We start from the raw sequence: 7,212 nt of genomic DNA, 5'->3' as shown, positions 1-7,212 counted from the left end.
CATCAAACTCCCTCCCATGGTTCACTGCAAAGCAATGTGTCTGAAAAGAATTGCAGCTGACATGGCCAATGAATAATACAAATAGTGTATATATGCTGTTATCAATTATAGACAACTTTGCTAAGCTGCTATGCTGAATATAGAGATGTACGAACAGGTGCGTTTACCTACACTACTCTTTCATGGTTATATTTGTGATTGTCCTCGTTAAATGTCAGTGTGGACTTGTTTTTCAACTGCTAACACAATGAGGATGCTTTCTGCAGAGTGTTTGGTTTGTTGAAGGCTCACATACAAACACACATAGCTCTAAATATTGAATATCAATGTAAATGCATTTAGCTGCTGGTGCAGTCAGAGGGATTTCTCCATGGCTGATTGAGTAGCTGGAATCTACAACTTACTAAGTGCAAGATAAATTAAACTTATATTTGCTTTTGACTAAAAACTATATATGAAACATTTTTTTCAAAAGACTCATAAAAACAACCTTGTTTTGTCGACTGATGGCAATTCATGTTTCAGTTTGTGCAGCTCTGACATGGTTGGAAATCTCCGAAAATGTGACAATGTTTGACTTTCTAAGGAGATTTCCCCACAACAGCAGCAATACTGACTTTTTAAGGCATTCTTCTACTTTATTCATGAGGCCCGATGCACTTTAAATGATGCTAATCTTTTCTAGATGAGGTTTTTAGGATTGCTGGTCGTGTGTTGACCTTTTTTTTTTCAACATGGATGAAATGTTTCATTATTCACTTCTACCCAAGCCAACAAACGTGGTGAGGTTGCCATTACTACAGTGGTCATGCAATTCATAACATTCCCAATCCATTCCCTTCCCCATTATGGATGCCACACACTCGATTCCCTTATCAGTGCTGACATGTGGAGAGGGAGGTGCTAGTGAATGCATTAGGATGTGACAGTTGTGTACCTGGAGCTACTGGCGCTGAGTTAAAATGAAGGGAAAATGGTATGTGGAGGAAGGTTTGGATACTTGATGCTTACCTGGAGCATACATGTGAATTCCTGGCTAGTCACAGTGCAGGGTAAAGGTGTTGGAGAAAGCAAAAAAATGGCTAGAGAGTGAATTAAAAGTAGAGAAATTTGAGTAGGAGGTATCACTCTTCTTTATTCCGCACAAGCAGCCATTGCTTCTGCCAGAAACATAAAACATTTTTGCTACGAAAAAAGAACATTTGTTGATTTAACTATAAGATTATAATGTGGTAATACACATTGAAACGTGTCCTCCTTTGATGTCCCAACTATTTGTACTATGCTCAAATTATTTTCAGTTTTAACACCCTCTTTGCCATATTTGGAGCCCAGCAGGGTCTCAAGCTTGGAGGCCTTGGCATCATCGACTGCCAGTGTGTCCAATCTTTCTCATGCCTAGCCAAAACCCCACTACTTTCCAGCTATAAAATCCCATCTCTCTGCTGAGGACTCAAGAGCTTGGCATTCAAGTCTCAGCTCCCCAACAGACAAAATCTGGCTCTTTGCCACCTCCTTGTCTTGTACCAAAGCTCAAGAAAATTAGGGGGGGGGTTTGGAGAGAAGAAGGTGGGTGGTGGGAGGTTTAAATGAAAGTTGAGGCATTTTATTTGCAATGGCCCCCTTTCATCCACCCTGTGGGTATTGGACTGTATGAATGGGCTGGTTTGTTCCACGGGTGACCAAACATGGCACTTGAATGTTTATCTGCACAATGACAAAGCTTGAGAGAGCCAAAGACACTTGGTGATGAGATGGACCGTGAACTAGTCAAGTGCCCTGTTCTGTTCAGTCTCCACTGAACACACACAGCTTTGGCCCGACTGCAGATTTAGCCATGTTGGAGATCCAACTTCTTTCAATACATTGTGTATTTGTGCCAGCCTCTACAGGACAATAGTGAGGTCTTACTATGGTTAAATGTGCTGGGAACCTTGTACAGACATCACTACCTATATGAGAACTCACACTCAGGGTGACAATAATCTTCAATGGAACACAATAGAGTAACTTACAAATGCTAATGTGTAAAGACTGGACATGATGTTACCTTGTGATTGAAAAGTTTCATACAACTGAGTTGCACTGAAATAAAGCTGCAGGTATATTTACTTTTTGTAACCAGATTAATGCAATTACCAATTAAATTGCCAGTTCAATTTGGGTATTACCAAGATCAGCTGATAGTAATGAGCCGGTGGTGTAACAACAGCAATGGTCAGCATCTAGGTTAAAAAATGTTCCCAATAATAAAGAAATGTTTTCAAGGTTTGAAATATACTACATAGCAATGCTCAAGCATAAGTAGGTTAAGCTAATGGATGGATGGTGTAAGCTTAACCTAATGACAGGATAACAAAGTAGACCTATCAGCTAAAAAGATGCAAAATGTGTCTTATGGACACTCACTAAGTACACTAGACAAAAAATAATTACTCTGTGAACCAGTGTTAAAAAAAACACTGCCAATTTACAGTTGCTCATTGCTTGGTCATGCAAGGTTGCAGCCCCAGGTCACCATGAATGAATGGTCAGTGATGTGTGGAGTATTGCCATAGAAGGACAAAGATTGATCAGACTCCCGATATTTTTCGCAGTTAGAATCAACAGAAGCTGATGTGTGACTGTCAGAATAAGATGCAACAGAAAAAAACCTCCTGAATACAGACAGAAGCTAATTCAAACAAGATCTTTCTCGAAACATAATAGCTGACACTGTCTCATCTCGTTTACAAAGTCTTTGTGTCTGTGCAGCTTAGTATGCCATTGATTAACACTACAGCTCGGTCTGCATACTGCTGCCTGCATTAATTGGCTCTTTGATTAGCTGCAGCTCAGAGTCAGTGTCTGGCCTACAAGCAGAAGTGGATCGATGTGTCCTCGTGGAGACTTCATAAAATGGGAAAGCAGTGTAGGGAGAGCCGGTCCCAAAGCTGGTAGAATCTACTTCAGTTTTATCACTGTATCATGATATTACATCATGCCCCCCCCACACCCCACCCCATGTGATTCCAGGAAACGATGCCAACTAATTATGGGAGCAGGTTTTCTATGTGCAGCGTTGTGATTTCTAAGCAAAACCTCAAAGCATTCCAGTGCACTCTCATTCATTAAAAATATACATTGTAGGGTGACAACAAAAATTCAAGCTATGCTCCAACATGTTCAGCTCAGAAAGAAAATAAAGAAGACTCTGATTTAACTAAAACAACCACAGGACAACAAACTAGGCTGGCCAGCAAACAAATGGAGACAGAGTTAAGATGTTTCATGCCACGTCTCACGGTGCTGCCCCCAATAAATCCAAAAACATCCAAACATTGTGGCACATTCAGCCTTTCTTGTCAGAAAACATAATCCTAGTCATCATGTTCACATGCACTGTTACTACGACGACTAATGACAATAAAAGATTGTCTAAACACAAATCCATTGTACAAGCTTGTGAATGACAGAGTGGACAAGTTGGCCTTTAATATCACTTAAAAAACAATTAGATTTGCGTGATGTCCAAACAAAACATGACAGTCTGCTAGATTCTTACTGGGGATTTGATCACTTTGGGTTCACATTAGCCTTGACGGAAAAACCACAAAAGGAATGTGTCTAGTAAACTAGATCACAGTCACCAGACTGTCCTGGAAAACCACTCTCAGTGCAGTGCTGAGGGGAAAGTTCATATCTCTAACTTGAACTTGACCTGTAAGAGCATCACAAATCATGTTGCATCGCCCAAATCTTTGTGCAACTTGATCAATATGTATTTCCTTAAGGGTGTAGATAATTATTTTGACTTTTGAGTTACTGTGAAGATAGACAGAACTATTCCAAGGAGAGATGTTCAGTATCATTCTATGTATATTTTCTATGTCTATATTATTCTAAAGTTAACATAAAGTATAGGTCGCTCACACATACCATATTGATCAGTGTCAGGGGTCAGGATGCTTCAAATGGGATATTTCTTATATTAAGACTGGAATGAATGCAGTGTGTTTCCCCATTTCTGCTGGTTTACTGCAGTGAAACTTGAGGCCAGAGAAGGGAAGGAGAATACAACCTTTTCTTTATTTATCTTTTATTCCAGGAAACTTTAACCTTTCCAAAAGATGATCTTCTCCAAAGAATCTCCAATGGTGTAATGAACTAATCAACTTGTGGTTCAAACAATGCTTATCTCCCACCACCTGCTCTGTTTGATTTATGCATCCACTATTGGTATCTGCACACGGTTCTGCATCTGCAACTGGATGTGTCTTAAATAGGAGGTGATGCATGCTCCAAGGAAGGACCAGAGTTTTCTCTGAGAATGGATCCCTTTGAGCAAATAGATAACGTGTGCTGAGATGTATAAAGCTGTGCATTCCGAGGCAGAGTAATGCAATATCACTAATGGTCTTATAGATTTTTTTGTTTGTTTTGGAGAGCGGTACCAAAACAGACACACACACAGACACACAGACACACAGACACACAGACACACACACACACACACACACACACACACACACACACACACACACACACACACACACACACACACAAAGACAGACAGTCCCACAATGTCTCTCTCTAAGCTTTGGAAAAGTGCCGTGGGTGGTTTATTGATTGAACCTCTGAGGTCAGAGTGTTTATGTGTGTGTGTGTGTGTGTGTGTGTGTGTGTGTGTGTGTTGCAGAGTGGCCCTGTGTGTCTGAAGCTGGCAGTATTTATCTGTGCTGATGTTTGAAGAATAGAGACGAGGTGTTGGCTCGGCCTGAGGGCATAACTCCAGCTTGATAGAGAAACAAGACACGCAGAGAGGGCAAGTAGCCATGTTGGAAGCAAATGCCATTCGCTTTAAGAAGCTTTGTCCCCTGGGATGCACCTCTGTGCGCCAGCAAAACTACCTGTCTGTCTACCCGCCTGCCTGTCTATCTAAATACTGCATTAGAAGTGACTCAGATGTTTGTTCTGCCTTGAGAACCTCCTTCATTTTTTATTAGTGAGCAACTTTCTCAAGTACCCAGACTTGCCATGGAGTGTGAGCTGAACTGAATTATTATACAGATAAATTCTGAACAACTGAAAATCCAGTGCGGTTGAGTAGTTAGCACTGTCAGCTCAAAACAAGAAGGTACTGGGTTCAAATCTATATTCTACTTGTATCTTCATCATTTCTTTTGAGAGCTCTGGTTTCTTCCCACTGTTCAAAGACTCAGATTTGTACATAAGTGTTGACTGTGAACAGCTGCCTATGTCTATGTGTTAGCTTTGAGATAGACTGGGTGTACCATGCCTCACATGTGAGCTGGTATAGGGTCCAGCCTCCAATGACCTGCACAGGCTAAGCAGGAATAGATCATGGATCGATGGATGAAAAGTAGTACATGTTAATTTAAAAAGAAAGACACATGTCTAATTAAAAACATGTTTTTTGCCATTTAGAACAAGAGTGGTTGTAGTCTGGACATATGCCAACCCCGTCTCCTAGAAATTACATTTATATACTACTACTTTGCAACAGCAAATATGTTTGATTGAATTTTCTATAAACATAATGAAGGAACTTTAAATGAATGTATCCACAAAGTCACAAAACATCAATACTGAACATATTAGAAAAGTGTTGACTGAGCTTAGTGGTTGGTTTAATACTGAAACTGTCTAAAGTAACAGGATGCACAAGAAGGAACATGTTTACTTTAATAAAATTTAATTGAAACGTGATCTTTTGCCAACCTTAACTTCAGCGTTTTTTGCTGCCTAAACCTAACCACCTGCTGTGCTTAGGATGTCTCTGGTGTGTCCAAATATCATCCTACAATGCAAAAGAAATGTTACCAGAAGACATAATCCAATTGCATATGCACATATTCCTATGGTCATTTTGATTTAGATCCAGCTGCAGCTTTCACTGCCTTTCAATTGCATCAATCATCATTCATCAAAAGGTGCAATTGTTGCTACTCTCCCTATTTCTGTCATTCAGAAGTTCAGATGACAGGATATGATAAAAATAAAGGTCATTAAACTCATCTTAAAAACGCTTGACTATACACAATATGTACTCCCTTTGAACAACTTGAACAAACATACATAACTGAGGAGTTAAAGTCACAGAGGGAAACATTTTGTATGTTCCTATGAATAACAAGTTGTGCCTTTAAGAAGCCCTAAACATGATGATTTACGATTATTAAAAATCAAACCTCAGCCCAATAGAGTTTATTAATAATTGAAAACATTAATGATCCAACTGAGACCACCATTTATTCCATTTATAATTCATCGCTGTCCTATACTGTAGTCACACTGCCATCACACTGTGTGAAGACCCCTCCCCACCTTCATACAAAATGCATGTTCTTTGATTAATGCTCCAGCTTTCACTGACTGCACTCCTCTCAGTCGTCATCTGCATCCCCAGCTAGCATCTTTTTATTGCCATAGGAGATACATAAGCTTCTATATTCACCAGGAACAAAGTGAGATGTTCCCACTTCCTGCTTAGTGTGTATGTGTACAGCATGTGTGTGCACTCACTGTCTCAGGTGATGGCAGGCCCATAAAACAGAATATTTTTCTCACTGCATAAACCATTGCATTGCATTAACCAGCACTATACATATACACACACCGGGGTGAACTACGCTGCAGGGACAAGAGCAGGGGAGGTTGGAGAGCCTGACTTTCACTTATAACTTATTCATGCTTCACGCCGTCATTTGGCACACCTGGGAAAAAGTCGATTTCTCTCACAGTGGGAAGGCTCATATAAAGCAGCAGTATATGACTTTAAAATAACAACTTGCTCCTCAAATGCCTTCACATAGAATTTCCTATTACCTCCTTCTTCAAGTTTTCAAATGACAGAGTTGGACTTTATTCTGTAGCCAAGCTGTTGTATGGTATTGTCACTGCATTTCTGGGTCCACAGTATGAATCAGTGTCCCTGCTGGAGCCATTTTGGGCTGGGTTGGTGAGATTCATCCTAAAAGGTCACAAGGGTTAGGGTTCAGGTTGGGCTGTCTATTAAGGTATTTCATCTCCCTGCACATATGACTAGTTTTTATTGCAGTTGAGATTAGAGCACTTCAGATTGAATTTATTAGGAGTGTGATGCAAAATACAGGTTAGGCATTGTGGAGCGGTACCACACGTTAATGCACTAACTGCAGGGTCATATATTTGAGATGATTAGTATGGAACACTTTGAAAAGCTGTGTGATA

The sequence above is a fragment of the Seriola dumerili genome, unplaced genomic scaffold (assembly GCF_002260705.1).
Source record: "Seriola dumerili isolate Sdu_G_001 unplaced genomic scaffold, Sdu_1.0 BDQW01000105.1, whole genome shotgun sequence".
NCBI lineage: Eukaryota > Metazoa > Chordata > Actinopteri > Carangiformes > Carangidae > Seriola > Seriola dumerili.
Note: the sequence above shows the minus strand (reverse complement) of the source record.